The sequence below is a fragment of the Castor canadensis genome, chromosome 8, assembly GCF_047511655.1.
Source record: "Castor canadensis chromosome 8, mCasCan1.hap1v2, whole genome shotgun sequence".
Taxonomy (NCBI): domain Eukaryota; kingdom Metazoa; phylum Chordata; class Mammalia; order Rodentia; family Castoridae; genus Castor; species Castor canadensis.
Window position 1 is genome coordinate 88,592,619 of NC_133393.1, and position 18,032 is coordinate 88,610,650.

General features: G+C 43.1%; 1 non-coding gene and 1 pseudogene across 1 annotated transcript; both read left to right on the forward strand.

Annotated features, from left to right (window-relative positions):
* The first annotated feature begins 1,542 nt into the window (after nt 1–1,542).
* Nucleotides 1,543–14,553, forward strand: LOC141425911 (plexin-A4 pseudogene; annotated as a pseudogene).
* On the forward strand, nt 7,790–7,919 carry LOC141410560 (U8 small nucleolar RNA). Its single transcript, XR_012435405.1, has one exon. It is a non-coding gene; the product is annotated as a U8 small nucleolar RNA (small nucleolar RNA).
* Nucleotides 14,554–18,032: the final 3,479 nt, after the last annotated feature.

An 18,032-nucleotide genomic window follows, 5' to 3' on the forward strand; every position in this document is an offset into this window, starting at 1 on the left:
GTCTTATCTTGAGGGGGTCTTGATTGGCCTCAGGTCTGACGATTGTCCAATGCTGGTCAGAGTTTTCTGTGAAGGTTCTCTTGAGCTGAGTATGATGAATCCACGGGTGTTTTCCAGCTACCTTGATGGCTGTGGGAGTGGACAGGATCATAGTGTAGGGACCTTGCCAGCAGGGCTTGAGGCTGTTAGGGTGATGTCTTTTTACCCACACTATGTCTCCTGGCTCATAAGGAGTCCCAAGGGAGCTGTCAGGTTTTGCTGTTCCTTGGACTTGCTGGACAGCTGAGTGAATTTGTTTGAGAGTCTGTTGAAGAGCCTGGAGAGACTGGAGAAGGTCATGATGAGAAATTTTTGTTAGGACTTCATCCCCCAATCTGGGGATTATGGGAGGCAGTCGCCCATAGAGGATCTCAAATGGAGTGAAACCCTGTCTATAAGGGATAAATCTAACTCTTAATAGGGCTGCAGGGAGGAGGTTCACCGAGCCATCGCCAGTCTCCAAGGAGAGTTTAGTAAGTAGTTCTTTTAGAGTCCAGTTCATCCTCTCTACCTGTCCTGAACTCTGAGGCCTATAAGCACCGTGTAACAGCCACTCGATCTGTAATGTTTTGGCTATTAATTTAGATATTTTAGCTGTGAAAGCTGGGCCATTGTCAGACCCCAGTATTAAGGGGAGGCCAAATCGGGGAATTATCTCCTGTAGGAGTTCCTTTACAGTAATCTGAGCTGTTTTGGTTTTTGTAGGGAAAGCCTCAGTCCATCCAGAGAACATATCGACCATCACCAACAAATATTTGTATCCATACAGGCCAGGCTTGGTTTCTGTGAAATCGATCTCCCATTGTTCTCCAGGGAAGGAACCTTGCATTCTCATCCCTGGCTCAACCAAGGTGGTCCCTTTTGTTTAACCCATTGGCATACACTGCACCTTACAGTGAAATCTCAAGTCAGGAGTTCTAAGTTCTGGATAAAGAACTGTTTTCTTAAAAGTTCAGTTAATTTTGTGGATCTAAGTGAGTGGTGTCATGAAGGTCCTTTACAAGTGTGTGTCCCAGAGACCAGGGGAGAAATATTCTTCCATCTGGTAACATTTTCCATCAAAAAGGGGCTTGTTTTTAGTTGGAGGGGCCCTCCTAATTTTAGGTCCTGTTCTGTGTAATCCAGTCTTGATGGCAGGGTTGGAGGGTGAGCCAGTAAAATCTCTAGAGGCCCCACTGCTTTTATGGCAGTTGCCCTTCCAGTTTGGTCGGCTACTTAGTTTCCCCTTGACTCGGGGTGGTTCCCTTTTTGATGACCCTGGCAGTGAATGATGGCCACCTTTTTAGGAAGCCAGAGGGCCTCTAAGAGAGCTAGAATTTCCTGGGCATTTTAAATATTTTTACCCTTGGAGGTAAGGAAGTCTCTCTCCCTGTATAGGGCTCTGTGTACATGAGCTGTTGTAAATGCATACCAGCTGTCTGTCTATATATTAATAACTTTATCTTTTCCATACCTTTGACCCTGGGTCAGTGCAATTAGTTCAGTCTTTTGGGCTGAGGGTCCATGTCCAAGTGCCTGGGCCCAGATAGTCCAGTCCAGGGTGACTACTGCTGCCCCTGCATACCTTATTCCATTGGTTACAAAACTGGAGCCATCGCTGAACAGTACCTCATCTGGTTCATCCCAGGGAACATCAGGTCTGGTTGAAGGCTCCTGGTGTTTTCAAGGATTTCTAGGCAGTCATGAATGGGTTCCTCAGGGTCATCATCCAGAAGAAGAGTAGCAGGGTTAAGAGCAGCAGTCTTTAAAAACTTTACTATGTTTTGATCTATCAACAGAGCTTGATACTGAGTTATACGAGCATTTGTCATCCACCTGTCTGGCAAGGCTTTTAAAAGGGCGTCTATTGCATGGGGAGCCACTAGGTGGAGCTCTTGTCCCAGAGTCAGTTTATCACCTCTTTCACCAGTATAGCCATGGCAGTGATGGCTCTCAGGCATATTGGCTATCCCACCGTGACTGGGTCCAGTCTCTTTGAGGGGTATGCAACTGGTCTTTTCCATGGCCCCAAGGTCTGAGCGAGCACCCCCTTCGCTATGCCCCTTACTTCAGCTACATATAGGTAGAAGGGCTTTTGGATGTCTGTCAAGGCAAGTGCCGGTGCTGACACCAGTGTCTGTTTCAGCTTCTCAAATGCTTGTTGTTCTGTCTCTGTCCACTCTAGGGGGGCATTTTCTCCCCGGTGCTTGCGCATAAGGGCTTAGCTATCTCTGAGAAGCCTGGGATCCACAGCTGGCAATATCCAATGGCTCCCAAAAATTCCCCCACTCGTTGTTTAGTTTTTGGTGGCAGAATTTTGAGGATAGCCTCAATATGCCCCTTGCTGAGAGTATGTTTTCTCTGGGCCAGATCATAGCCCAGGTAAGTAGTCATGGGGGTACACAATTGGGCTTTTTAGCTGAGACACGGTACCCTTTGTTTCCCAGATCTTTAAGTAAGTCCTCAGTGGCCTCCCTACAGTCAGTCTTGGTTTCAGCCACCAATAAGAGATCATCTACATATTGTAACAGGACTACCCCTGGGTGTTCTGCTCTGAATGCTATAGATCTTGGCTAAGAGCTTCATCAAACAGAGTAGGGGAGTTCTTGAAACCCTGTGGCAGTCTTGTCCAGGTTAATTGGCCAGAAAATCCTTCCTCTGGATCAGTCCATTCAAAGGCAAAAATGGGTTGACTCACCTCTGCCAGTGGGAGACTGAAGAGGGCATCCTTCAGATCCAAGATGGTGTACACTGGTGGCTAGGAGGTAAGAGGCTGAGGAGAGTGTAAGGATTGGGGACCATGGGATGGATTATTTCTACTCTCTTGTTTATTTCTCTTAGATCTTGGACAGGATGATAGTCATTAGTGCCTGACTTTTGGACAGGTAAGAGAGGTGTGTTCCATGGTGAGTGGCATGGAACCAAAATTCCTGCTTCCCTTAGCCTCTTGATGTGAGTGGCAATGCCTCTTTTTGCTTCCATGTTAGTAGGGTGCTGGTTAACTTGTATAGACATTGCCTGTGACGTGAGTTGGACCACTATTGGGGCATGATGATTAGCTGGCCCTGATGAGTTGGATTCTGCCCATACGTGGGGAATCTTTTTTCTGAGTTCAGACAGGTAGGGGGTCTCTGGAGGGTTTTGTTCTGTCACTGGCAGAAGATATTCTTCACTTAAGGGACTAGTCAATAACAATTTGATAGGCGGTTGGCCTTGGGTGTCCAGATAAGTTCCTTTTTCCCGGAAGGAGATAGTGGCTTGTAACTTGTGTAGGAGGTCTCAGCCCAACAAGGGGTAGGGACAGTCGGGAATCACCAGAAAAAAATGGGTTATAGTCCCTCCTCCTAGGATAGTAATTCAGCCTTCTGACCAGTGGTAGTCTTTGGAGTTCCTGTGGCTCCTTGAATAGATACGTTTTCTTCAGATTTGCCCCCCAGCTGAAGGGTAACCATGGGCTCCAGGGGTGGGGGGAGCCCTAGCCCTATCACTCCAGTTGGAGGACCTTTTGGTTCCCTTCTCTTCTTTTAGGGGATTCATTTTTCCAGTGTCCCTTTTCTTTACAATAAGCACATTGGTCCTTTTTGAGCAGGGCCCTAAGATTTATTGTAAGCTGTCACTTGGGAAGAAGCCCAGAGCTTCTTGAGGGCCTGGAGGCAGGAGTTTGCAGAGTTGCCACCATCACCTTTGAAAGCTTTTTGGCCTGTCTGTCTTCTGGTGTGTCTCTATTATTATAGACACATTGTGCTATTTCTACTAATTCTGATAATAATTTTCCTTCAAATCCCCCTTGCTTTTGTAATTTCTTTCTAATGTCCGGGGCCAACTAGGAAGTAAAAGCAATATTTATTGCCCTTCTATTCTCTGCTGCCTCTGGGTTTATAGGAGCGTATGTCCTATATGCCTCCAGGGCACTCCAGGAATGCTTCAGGGGGCTCATCTGAGCCTTGAATAATCTTGCTCACCTTAGACAAATTTTTGGGTTTCTGGGCTGTAGTTTGGACTCCCATAAGAAGGAGCTGGTGATAGTTGGTGAGAGCCTCCTTACCTGCATGGGAGTTTGGATCCCAGTTAGGATGAACTAAGGGAAAAACAGTCCCCAGAAGGTCCTGATTTCTGGTAGGAGTCCTGTCTGGGCCAAGGACTGTTTTCTGGCTTCCTGCTGAATGTGGTCTCGCTCTTCAGCTGTGAAGAGAGTCTGTAAGAGCTGTTGGCAATCATCCCGGGTAGGCTGGTGGGTGAAAAACACGGTCTCAAGAAGAGAGATTGGCTCTTGGGGTTTGTCAGAAAAAGACGAATTTTGTTGTTTCCATTTATAAAGATCAGTGGTTGAAAAGGGCACATAAATCATGAAAGGGGCCCCATCTCCAGGAGTTTGTCATAATGGGAGAATAGGGGCTGAGGGACCAGATGAAGGGCCTTCTGCCGAGCGTCCCTGCTCTGGGTGGACCCTGATATGAAGACCCCTTCCTGGTGTGTCTTGGCTTGGGTTCTGCAAGTTGGCAGGGGGGTAAAGAGGCAGTGAGGGAAAATCATTGTCTGGTGAGGCATCCTGAAGGACAACCTTTTTATCTTCCAGATGTGTAGATGATGATTGTTTGGGGGGCTTAGTGGATAGGAGAAACTTTGAGCAGCCTATGCCTCTTTTTATGCACTTGTGTAGCCAGGAAGTCTTTTCAGATAAGACTTCAATCCAAGTCAGAATGTAAGGAATCTGGTCAGGGTGGCCAGGCCGTCCCATGATGACCTGTTCTGCCTGCTATGCTGTAGGCAAGTCAAAGGTCCCCTCAGTGGGCCATTCCACATCGAATGAAGGCCAATCTAATTCACAGAGTTTTCTCAGTGTAAAGGCCTCACAAGAGACCCCCAGGTCTGAAGCCTTCTGCTGGAAAGAAGAAAAGTTAGTCAGCATACATTGCAAAGGACTGGAGGTAGACGAAGATTGTCCCATATTGCAGTTCCAATTGTCCTCTGGTCTCCTGGGGTGGTCTAAAAATGTTAAACCCAGAATGACAAAACAGACACACAGAACAAAGACAAGGACTTGTGGCCACACAGAATTTAACCAGACAGACCAGGGGTTGGGGCAATGTCTCGCCACCACCCAGGATTTGGGAAGTAATGCTGCGTCCAGCCTTCCACTGAATCCCCCTTACCTCCAGAGGTTTTCCAGACCAGATGACTCTCAGCTGTGAGGATTGATATCTCCCAACTCCACTTGTTGCCTGTGAGGGTAAGGAGGTATGTCCTGCAGCTGAGGAACATCTCTCAGTGGCTGCCTCCTAAGGCCTCCACCCCACTGGGCTCCTCAGAGTCCTAAGAGATCAAGACTCTATCAGCATCTTTAGGGGTCATTAAAAGAATCTCACTGGGGCCTCCAAATGTTACGAGTTAGAATGAGGCATGACCACCCAAGAAGGACTTCAAGGGAGTCTTCAAGGGAGAGTCCCTATTAACCAGCTGGCGGCTGCTCTGACCAATAGGTCGTTGGGTCTCAGAGCAGCCCCCTTCAACTTTTAGCAGGGTTTATAAAGGCAAAAACCATATCCTGTTTGGCAATCTTTGTGACTCAAGCTAGGCCAGGTACAGAAGCAAAACAATAGCGGTTAGCTATAAGCATGAGTGAACACAATCAACACAATCGTTTATCTGCCTCCTATTTCAGTTCCTTTTTTTTTAAATTCTTTTTTTAAAAAATTTATTTATTTTTTTTGTTCGCTTATGCACATGTACATACATTGTTTGGGTCATTTCTCCACCCTTCCCCCCCACCCCCTCAGTTTCAGGCAGGTCCTGTTCTGCCCTTATCACTGATTTTGTTGAAGAAAAGACATAAGCATAATAAGAGAGACAAAGCATTTTTTCTAGCTGAGTTAAGGATAGTTATACAGGAAGATTCCTACTATTACTTTCATGTACCCATGTGTTACGACCCATATTGATTCAACTCTAACTGATTGTTACATTGGTTCCTGGTCCCCTGCTCATGATAACCTGTTGTTTTAAGGTTTCTGTATTAGCTCCTCTGGAGTGGGGACATCAAACGCTTTCATGTTTTGGGTTTTCTACCTATTCCTATATCTTCCGTATGTGCTTTCCCCTTTTCTTGTGATCCAAGTCCAACCATGTTGCTGCATTTTGCCCTAGATCTAAAATCCACATATGAGGGAGAACATATGATTTTTGGTCTTCTGAGCTTGGCTGACCTCACTCAGAATGATGTTCTCCAGTTCCATCCATTTACCTGCAAATGATAAGATTTCATTTTTCTTCATGGCTGGGTAAAATTCCATTGTGTACAAGTACCACATTTTCTTGGTTCAGTAGTGGTGCATCTTGGTTGTTTCCATAACTTGGCTATTGTGAATAGTGCTGCAATAAACATAGGTGTGCAGGTGCCTCTGGAGTAACCTGTGTTGCATTCCTTTGGGTATAGCCCCAGGAGTGGGATTGCTGGATCATATGGCAGGTCTGTGTTTTGATTTTTAAGACGCCTCCAAAATTTTTTCCAGAGTGGTTGTACCAGTTTGCATTCCCATCAGCAGTGAATTAGGGTTCCTTTTTTTCCCACATTCTTGCCAACACTTGTTTTTGGTGTTTTGGATGATGACTATTTTAACGGGAGTGAGGTGGAATCTTAGTGTGTTTTTGATTTGCTAGAGATAGTGAGCATTTTTTCATGTGTTTTTTGGCCATTTGAATTTCTTCTTTTGAGAAAGTTCTGTTTAGTTCAGTTGCCCATTTATTAATTGGCTCATTGATTTTAGGAGAGTTTAGTTTCTTAAGTTCCCTGTATGTTCTGGCTTCGGTTCCTTTTGTTCTTTCTCACTTTTTTTTTTTATATGGGAACCAGACCTTTTTATGAACCTCCTTCAGCTTGAAAGCTAAAATGGCACCTGATTGATGGCTTCCCTCTGGCTAAGTCTTTTAACCATTTCAACATTCTCTTCTGATTTAGAACCACTGGTCCCTGGAGGGATGAAAATTCTTTAGGTCAAAAATTTAATGTGACTATCACTATGTCAGACTGCTCTTTCAAAAATCCTGTATAGAGGATGCAAAAGGGAATAAATATTGGCAATATTGTTATTTTTTACAAAGTTGCCGAGCTTCACAGCCCAGCCCGTGAACTATTGCTATTTCCTCTGCTCTTCTACAGAGTCCATTGTTCAGAGTACTCTACCTGTGTCAGGAAAAGAGAGCATTCTGTAAAAACAGGAGCCAAGGGCCAAAGGAGAATTTGTACCCTCTGGCTGCTTCTGTACTGATTAGAAAGAAAGTACTAAGTAAAAGGAAAAGGTCATGCCCCAGACCTTGGCCAAAATATGCAGAGTAGGGTGGCTTCTAGTGAAAATTATGATGATAGACAAATGAATGAATTCAGCTGTTATGCTTATAACAAATATTTATCATTGCAAATATGTCTGGATTATCTTCAATGACTTTAGATAGCATTACTAGTAATGTATGATTGAGGATATTGGGTAGACAAATGCAGGGATGACATGCTGAAGCAGACCTTTATGTCTTAACTTCTAACAACATTGATTGCCATAATTTTCAAATGACCCACACATGTAGCACATATTTTGCATGTCATTCACTTTTATTCACTGATAAAATATTAGAGACATAAATAATTAAGTAGATGTAACTTAGTTGAGGTGAATAACAAGAAGAGAGATCAGTATAACACAGGGTGGTAATAAGGCTATGAAAGAGCTTACAGATTGCCATCAAAACACCAGAAATGACATATAACTCAAAAACTGAATCATCAGATGGGATAATCCTTATTTGTTCCTCGTTTTGGAAGAAGATAGGACATGATGATTAGAGTTTGCCTGATACACGATTAACATCTCTCCATAATGAGGACTTACAACACCCTGGTTACTTCTGATTCTCCTGGCGAGCAAAGAAAAAAACTGAGGCCAGGAAAGCATGTTAGAGCCAGTAATACTTGGTGTTTTATCATATTTAACACAATATGTGTGTGTGTGTATGTATATGTGTGTGTTTGTACATATATATGTATATACACACCATTTACTGTTGTTTTTCTCTAGTTATATAAAATATATATTGAACACAACCAAGTACTATACTAGACTAGAGAATGAGAAAGGAAACTCCACAAATTATAGAATCTGCTTTTGGATAATTTATAATTTAATTATAGAACATATGAAGTGCCTGGATGGATACATGGATTTGGTGGATATATCTATAGCCAGGTAGGCAGGCATAAAAGATACTTTGCAACATAAGTAGATAACATCAAGTAGATTACTTACAAATGAAAACAGGGTTTCCTCAAGGAGTAGTACACACACACACACGCGCGCACGCACACACACACATATTTTATACTTTTCAAGCTTTCCTTGAAGAATGAATTGTAATTAGATAAAAAGGTGAGGGAATCCCAGAAGAAGAAAATGATTTGAATAAAAGCTCAGAAATGAGAATGAAGCAGCAAGCAAAGGGGACACTGATACATGGTCTGTCTTGAGAAACATATTTTACAAAGGAGTTGGGAAATGTAAACCTACAAAAGGCCAGTTCATGTATATCCTCAAGAGACCCATTTTGCTCTGAGGAAGACATAAAAATATCTGAAGCTAGAGTTATAAATTAAATTATTTATTTATTCTTTGGAATAGATTTGCTCTTTTTACTGTCATATTATTTTTGAAATGGGGGTACATTGTGACATTTACAAAAGTTCTTACATTACAGTTGAATTCACCCCCTCCACCATTCTTCTTTATCCTTCCCTCCCCCCACTCCTGGAATAATTTCAGCAGATCTCATTTTTCCACTTTCATACATAAATACATAATATTTCCACCATATTCATCCTCCTACATGCTTTAGCTAAGCATTGGAAACAGCCAAGATGCCCTACAACTAACTGGTGAATAAATTAAGAAAATGTGGTATTTATATATGATGGAATTTCATTAAGCCATAAAGAAGAATAAAATTTTGTCATTTGCAGTAAATTGACAGAACTGGAGAACATCAACTTAAGTGAAGTTAGCTAGGTTCAGAAGGGCATGTTTTCTCTCATATGTGAAATATAGACCTGATACAAATACAACCAGTACTATGAAAAATGGGTCATGCCAAAGGGAGGTCACTAACAGGAGAGGGAGGGCAAATGAAGAAAGTTAAGAAGGTGGATAAAAGGATAAAGTTATAGAGTTTAAAGGACAATTTCAAGATAATGAATTTGTCAGAAGTATACATAAGGAATGAAAATATGGCATTCCTGGAAAGAGGCTAATTACTAGAAGGTTAAAATAGACAAAACATGGTTAATAATAGTAAGGATAATGACAGTGGTTTCAAATAAAAGGGATGGGAGAGAGATCAGGACAGAGAAACTAGTAGGCCTTGGTGACAAGGGAATATAGCCATGAACTACTCAAGGAAGAAGAAAGACTCAGAACTGGACTCAGGGAATTACCTTAGGAAAGTTAATGGAAAGGAAGTAAATAGAAAAAGTCATGTACCTCTATGGCATGATATATTATATTCCCTACAATATGCTTTCTTTTCTGATTCCTTAGAGAAATCCATTGAGAAGAAGACTCTGTAGCACAATAGGGGGACCCTTCCATATGAGAGCATCACAAAGGAAAAGAGCACACACCTAAAGTCTCCACCAACTTAAGTTATATATAAAGATTAAAGCAGGAGAGTGTCTCATTTTCACTCTAGGCTGATTCTCTAGCAACTCTGATAACAATAAGTACTTCAATTATATACTATTCTATTCTAGTTTTTGGAGTGCATTTAACCATCACAAACCTTATAAAGAACTATACTATCTCCATTTTAAATATGAGGCAACTGAGGCACAGAGAAGTATCTTAGATACCCATGTGCATATACCCACTATGGTGAAGGTAGGATTTGAAACCAGGCAGGCTCATTCCAGAGCCTGTGCTCCAAACTTCAGCAGTAAACACTGCTGTTAAATCATTTGAACTACCCAAGTGAGGATTCAGGTGAACTACCCAAGTGAAGGCCCTCTGTTCACCTAGCCCAAGGCTAGGATGTAGAGGGTTAGAAGACAATAATTCCAGATTCAAACGTTCATTCCAGTATGAATGATACCATATAAAATCAGTGAGCAGGTCACACTCTGTGTACTCTCCCAAGGTAGAATGCATTCATGGAGAATATGAAGTTTAATAGGGGCCTACAAAATTGTTATTGATGTAAGTCCTTTTATTTATAAAACAAGTAGTCTTTATTTGTTTTGCCTGCAAAAAGGGGGAACTAATCTTTAATCCTGCAACATTTGCACTAGTCACTTGTGACATTTCCCTTTTCTCAGTCACTCAGATGGAAAACCTCTGAGTCACATTTAACTTCTCCCTTGCACTCCTCACATGCAGTCAGCCATTAGGTCCTGTCAGGTCTAATTCCAAAGTGTCATTCCCATCTGTCCTATCAGTGACATTCTCTGGTTCCAGGCTTTATTTCTTTTTACATGGAACTGGAAACCTAATTGCCATTTGTCTCCTATTCTTTTGCCGGTATACATCATCTCACCCAGTTTTGGTTGAAGTAGCTATACTCTCTGAGGCCTGCAACCTGATAGTCTGTACATAAATTCCAAACCCTGCACTGTCCAGTGCCTGGCTATCTTATCTCCCATAATGCCTCCTCCAGTCATTGATGGTACAAAACCACATTTTTCTGTACTCATTGGTGAAGCCCTCCTCTCCTTTTGTCACCTTGAAGTTTTCCCCCTACTTATTTCAGTGTCTAATTCCCTCACCAGAACTCCAACCTTGTCTACCAGCTTCAGTCCTACCTGTGGTTCAAGACTAAACTCAAGCACAATTTCCTCCAAAACTTACCGAGCCAATATGAAACCACTTGCTCCTCTCACACTCACACTTTTTCAAACTTTAGCTCATATAATATTAAATGTAAATACTCAGTTCTACAAGGGAAGGTCCAGCCAATATTGTGTTATCAAAACCAAAGAATTTCTGTTGTTAGTGAAAGACACTTGAATTTTTTTCTTTTTTTCTATATTGACATAGAAATTGTCATCTGTTTTCTTGTGAGAAAATTTCAAATTGTAAAGCTAGGTTAGTAATTTCCTAATGAAAAGTAAATAAATTATTTAATGTATTTACCAGAAGACTGGTGTTGCAGTCTCACAGGTTTCTACATGCTTTCAATAACACACCAAAACCCATAAAATATGTTAATTTTACCTTTTGTTTGACTACAAATTGCTATAGTTTATTTCAACAGCTGTAACCAATGTATTGGAGACAAGGAGACTGTGTTTTAAATTTAATGTTGGTTTTCTGTGATATGTTTATAACTTAACTTGGAAACAAGTTAAAAGGGCTGTGAAATGTGTGATGATTCTGAAATGCTAAATAATTCTTGGATAAAATAGAGGGACACCCAGAATAGGAGATGGGTGGTAAAGGTTGTGTGGAAATGCCTAAAGGGAACCAAAGCCAATGTTAAAAAGATAATCTTTACAGGAATAGGAAAGGAAAAGAAGAAAAATTATTGCTGGACTTACAAAAATAGGAAATTCTGGTCTATCTCTACCATGTACAGAAGCAGCAAATATAGAGGTATTGATTTTCAGGCCTGTAGGCCATTGTCTATTTGCACAAGAATAAGAAAAGTGACTCCTGGGAGACCACTATGACTAAAGATTCCAGAATGAGCTTTTGGGCCATGTGAACCTGCCCAGAACCACCCACTTCCATGAGTCTTAAGCATCCTCCTTTCCTATGTAGACTCTTACATTGTCATGCCTGAATCCCAGCTGGGGGGTCTGTATTTGAGGACACCCAATTGATCATCCCAGGCCCCAACCAGGCAACAGTCTTGTGGTGATGTTTGGGATGCAGCCCTGTCTCTTCCACAAGTGATCTACAGCCTACTCCCTCTGCAACACCATATCCTCAGATGACGTGCTAGAGATAGTGATAGTGCAGGTGGACAGGCACAGGATCTGTCAGGGCCTGGTCTTCCAGTGTGTGGAAGACTCCAGCACAGTGCCATTGAGGCAGAGTGGAGTATTGTCAGTGGGAAAATGTTCTTCTCCATTTGGGTGTTCACTTGGACCTCATGCAGAACCCCCAGATTGTGCCCTGCATGGACAGAAGGAAAACATCAACATCTGTGAGGGCTTGAATATTACTGTCATGACCTGTTAGATTCTAGCCCTTGCCCTGGTACCCACCCATCAGTTTCTTGTTTCCCAAGACAGACCATGTATCAGTGTCCCCTTTGCTTGACTGCTTAATTCTCATTTCTGAGCTTTTATTCAAATCATTTTCTTCTCTTGGGATGCCATCACCTCTTTTTATTTAATTACAATTCATTCTTCAAGGAAAGCTTGAAAAGTATAAAATGTGTGTGCACGTGTGTGTGTGTGTGTGTGTGTACTACTCCTTGAGGAAACCCTGTTTTCATTTGTAAGTAATCCACTTGATGTTATCTATTTATGTTGCAAACTGCCTGAACAGTTTGGCTTCATCCTGGGCAATGTCCAATCCTTGGTAATCTTCAACAAGACCGACTGTTCAGTGAGACACCCCCAACCTCACTGGCAGGCACAAAGTGATGGCTCATATTGGTGGCCTAGTGTACTCCCCAGGTATAGGATGCACTGCCCCAGACCGCTCACTCAGCCTGCCTACCATCATCAACATCATACTGCTGATAGCCCCATCAACATCTTCATTGTGGCTGTGCTCATGGCCTACATATGCAAGTCCCACAAAAACGACCTCATGCTGAAGCAGCTGCAGGTGTAGAAAGAAATCCATGAATTGACAGGTGAGCTGGTTGGAGCTGAGATTCCCTTCCTGGACTATAAAATTTGCAACATAGAGGTGCTGTTCTCCAGAATTGGAGACCACTCTGTGTCTGAGTGTTCAAAGTCCTGAAATACTCATAGGCACGTGTGAAGAAAGGCCTGAAGCCCATCAACACCAATGTGTTCCTGCTGTCCTTCTCCCACATGCTCAAATACCAGCAGAGCTTCGAACTTCTCTGTGTGCAACTATGGCCACACAGCTTCACTCATCATGGACAGTGCTACAGTGCAATCTGGAGTATACCGCTGATGTGCTCAAGCAGTTCTTGGCCAACCTCATCAACAAGAACCACATCCAGCTGCTGCACAGGCCAGTCAGTGGCTGAGAAGATGCTGACCCAATGGTTCACTTTCTTCCTTTACAATTTCCTGAAGGATGGTGCCAAGAAGTACCCTTTCTCCCTGTTGTGTCAAGAAACAGCAGATGGAAAGGGCACTATCGACACCATCTAATCCCTGAGCAAGGATAAGTTCACCTAGCAGCAGATAGAGTACAAGGCCTGGCCCTGAGCTGTGTCAGCACAAGACAATGCCAACATCTCTGAGATCCCAGTGAAGATCTGTGACTTCTCCTTCAGTTAAAAGAGAAGATCCTAGATGCCATCTTTTAGAATGTGCCCTGGCTCCTACCAGCCCAAGGATACAGCCATGCACCTGAATTGATGACTAGGAAGTGGGGCACCGATGATCCTATAAGATTGAAGACATCACCACCGAGAATGAGAATGACTGGAAGAGACTCAACACCCTGGCCCCTGCCAGGTGCCACATGGCAGTGGGGCAGCTTTTGTATCAAGCAGATAATGGCCTATATCACAGTGAGCAAGTACACCGTCTGTAGTCCTCAGAAAGTAAATATGAAACCTAATTCTGTACATAGGTAGCCTCAACAACTTTCACTCCTAAACACCCATGATCACCCACTGCCTGGACAGTCAAACCATGGTATCTAGTGAACAATCATGATGTAGGAACCAGGAGCAGACCGACTAGGGGAGCAAAAATGCTGTGTGGGCTCTATCTAACAAGATTACTGGCCAGAAAGGGCACACTGCAAACATTTGTGGATAACCTCTTTAAGACTGTCTTTAGCACAGCTCTCTCAGGCTCTAACCTGCTAACATCAAGTGTTTGACTTACTGGATGTGCAGGCTCATAAGTATGGCATTCACACTGTGCATGGTTGACACACCTGGAAGATCAACAACACCTCCGCAGTTTTGGATGAACACAGTCAAGAAACGACACTTTGTGTTTGACATCCATAAGAACAGCATTATGGACACCTGCTTTCCCGTGGGGGTTCAGACCTTTATGGACTCCTGCTCCATGTCAGAGCAGTGTCTGGGAAAAGACTCACCCTCTAATAAGCTTCTCTATACCGTGGACATTCCCAGCTGTAGGAACTAGGTTGATATTACACAGATATTGTAGAGATGTTGGCAGTCTATAACCAGGACATGAATGCCTGCCTGGCTTAACAATCTCAGATGTGCAGGAATGAGTTCACCACTGTGAGCAAGCTATTGGAGACGTCCTATGTGGGCAACTACAGTGAGGAGCTCCTTGGATCCCTGGACCATAATGGCCAGTGTGTAGAGCAGAAACTGTCCTGCAAACTAGAAAAACTCATATCCCTCATGGGCTTAGACATCTGAAAACCATCCTTCTGGGGCTTCCCCCTAGGGAGGGGCACATCACGCTGTGCCTCAGTGTAGATTGTCATTGTTACCACATGACAGGTATCAGCAGCTTCCCTAAGTGGCACTGTCTCTCTCTTCCCTATCTCTACCTCTTCTGGCTCTCTTTCCTTCCTGGATCTTTCAGTTCTTGTGCCAGTGCAATTGGATCAAGCCACTGATCCTCAGCCAGGCTCACAGCCTGGGACTTGACAGATGTCAGAGCAAAGTTTTCTGACCAGCTGCCCCTGACCCCAAGTGTCAGCATCAGGACTGAAATATGGATGAGGAACTCTAGACAGAAGACAATCCTATGCTGCTACTTCATCTTCCACTTGGAGAATCCTCATGTAGATCCAAAACTTGGCTCAAGGAAACAGTCATGCATCAGTGTTACCTTCACTGGGAAGACATTACCTGGCTCTCTCTTCCCAGCTCCAAAGGAGCTGTCAGTTGTCTGTGTTTGCAAGTGTGAGAAAAAAGGCCTCATATCCTCCATGTGGCTGGAGCTCAGAACATGTGAGGGGTTGGGAGGTGTTCCTGCAGGCTGCCTCTTATCTTTTGGGTTGGCATCCAATGCCTCTGTCCCCTTCCTTGGAGCCCTTCCAAGTGTCCATTTAGACCTTCTTGCCCAACTTCTCTTCTGCCTGTGGAAAGCAAGGCAAGAGAAAGAATGGCAGTTACATTCTACCATGGAGATCCTCCTCACCTCCTAATCTGGCCCTTAAACAGCAGAAAAGAATAGAGGTACATCTATTCTGGAAGCAGGATTTGTTGTTTTCCATTGACCCCTGATTCAAGTGCACTATGTCCATTCTTATAGATCTATTCCATTGCCAGAACCTTAAGTGATGACTAGAGAAGGCTTCTCTGCCCTCTGTGTCATCATTCATCAGGATCAGTGTGAAGTGCAGAATGCATATAGGAGATTCTACCTCCAGCCATCTCCAGGGCTCCATCCCCACTGTCTTTGAGAATTCATAAGAGGCCAGGGAAGACAGCCGTTCTGCAGACTCTGAAGCTGTTGCAGCTGATTCTGTCAGTGGACTGGATTATTTCATTAACAGCTCAGCTGTCTCTTTAGCCATTAATCTTCATTCCTTTTGCAGTCATCACTGGAATACATATGCTGAAGCCCAGTCTCACCCAGAAAAAACAAATTGCCAGACATCCTCAGCCCCCAGATTGTCATGTCTGGGAGAGACTGGAGAGACAACTCAACAAACATGGCTTGAAATGAAAGGAGGCACATGAAGTGACTGCAGCCCTGTCATTCATCTCTCTACCTGTTCTTCCATCTGTGGATATGCGAATTTATCCAGTCAGACAAACGTGTGCTTAGAAATGGGTACAAAGTGAGCAGGGGTTGTGCCAAGAGGACTAGTAATGAATCCAAAGAATCTATAACCTGAAAAGGACCTTAGATGCTATATGGCCCAGTCTCCCCCCTAAGCAGAGATCTCTTCAGGGGCCAGGTCTGATTTCATTTTCCACCACTTGGGGAGGAAAGAAATATTGTGGAAAGCTGATTGGACAAGGGCATCAGACATTGTTTCTTGCCATCCACTCAAAATTAGTACAACATGGGGAAGGAAGGAACCATAGCATTTCCAGCAAAGTCAATGCAGCATCCTGCTCTTTTAAGATCACTAGCCCCTTGGAATATGAAAAAGTGCACAGATTTAAGGACATGTATGCATGTGTACTGTATGCATGTGCCCAGGGAATAGGCAGAGAGCTCCAAAAGATTTCTTCTCCTATGTTGAAGTGGTTTCTTTCTCTGTCCCTTTGCTCATCCACTCATCCTGCACCTTCAGAACAGCTCAATACTTACTTTCAATGGGGAATGTTAGTAAATGGGAAGAGAGGTCCCTTGGAAATTTGGGTGGTCGCCTGCTGTGGCCTGGTCTTTTATGACCCAAAACAGGGCATTACACAGTATTAAAACATCTCATAAGCTGAGTGCAGAATATGCCACTGGATTTAGAGATAACAAGGTCACTGAGGTGCCTAAAGCTAATATGGCAGGTTGATGGAGACAAATGTCAGATTGGAATGGGTAGATAAGAGTGGATAGGAGGTGACACATGGAAACAAAGTTCACAAAACACTCCAAAAATCTTACATGAGATGGAAGGAAGAGAAACAGGCTGTAGTTGCAGAGGATCAAGTATTTAAAGAAAATTTGGTGAGGGGCATGTCAGTTTTAACTTTTTCATGAGAGAAATTTGAGCATTTTAAATACTGAGGCAAAAGATTCACTGAAGATGCAAAATTTAAATTTAGGACAGTGAAGACCTAAGGACGGTCCTTTATCTCTCCCTGAGACAAAGGGAAGTGGGATCTAGTGAGTCAAGAGATGAACCTGAAAGCAATCTTGCTATTGAGAGACTGGTGAGGGTGGAGATGTGAGTTCAGAACTGAAGATAAAAGTTTTAGAGGAGAATGGTATGGCCTATGCGAACCATAAGGCCAAACGCAGAAAAGCCATTGCTTGAGGAATGGCTGAAAGAAAAGGGGCCCTATGGAAGTGTGGGAAACAATAGTAGTCATGGGAGAGATTGAAGACATGGGATTGTGAGTTCCTCTATGTCTGAGGTCTTGTTTATGAAAAGAGTCTCCAGAGTCTCCAGAGTAGTTCTCCTGTATTGAATTCCTAATCCAGATTGCTCTAATCTATCACTGGAGCAAGGAAAGGGGACTGGGGAGTTGGCAAAGTCAACACAGAGAGATGTTTGGTGAAATAGTGGCCTGGGTTTCCACTCATCTCCCCTGTTTTCTTGCCCTTCTTTTCTTTTCATTTCTGCGCTCTCATATGTAAAGTAAGCACAACATTCTACTGAAAAACCTCATAGGCTGCTCCTAATAATTACACGAGTTACTACGTGGGAGTGTTCTAAACATTTGCAGATCACGACTGAGGAATAAGGAATAAGTCTTGATTTACTGTTTGTTTCATGGTTCATCTTTTCTCATATAGTTCCATTGGTTCTCTCCGCCAACCAACCTGGTAATGGATGCAGCTGTCACCACCCATACTTCATTTTCCTTTCCTTTCCAGGTTGTTCCAAATCTGAGTTACAGTTAAACCACAGTTTGTAGGAAGAATTTGCAAGATGAGTTCCATTTGCTTTTTGACCCAATCCTCTCATTGCAATTTGAAGTAAACAGTGTACAGTAAAGGTGAAGATGGCAGTGTAATCATGGAAAAAGAGAAAAGGAAACTGAAGTGGATTCAGAAAAAGAGGTACATCGCACAAAACAAAAATAACTTGCAATACATGATTTTTGAAGGTCATCAGGAGATTAAGCCTGCTTGATGAGTAGACTCACATATGTTCCATTCCTGTACCTCAATTTCGTGACCTCCAGGATGTGATCCCAGCACTAGTCACCATATCTTTCATGCAAATTATTTCAATCTCCCTCGTGTCCACTCATGAACCCATTTCAGACTC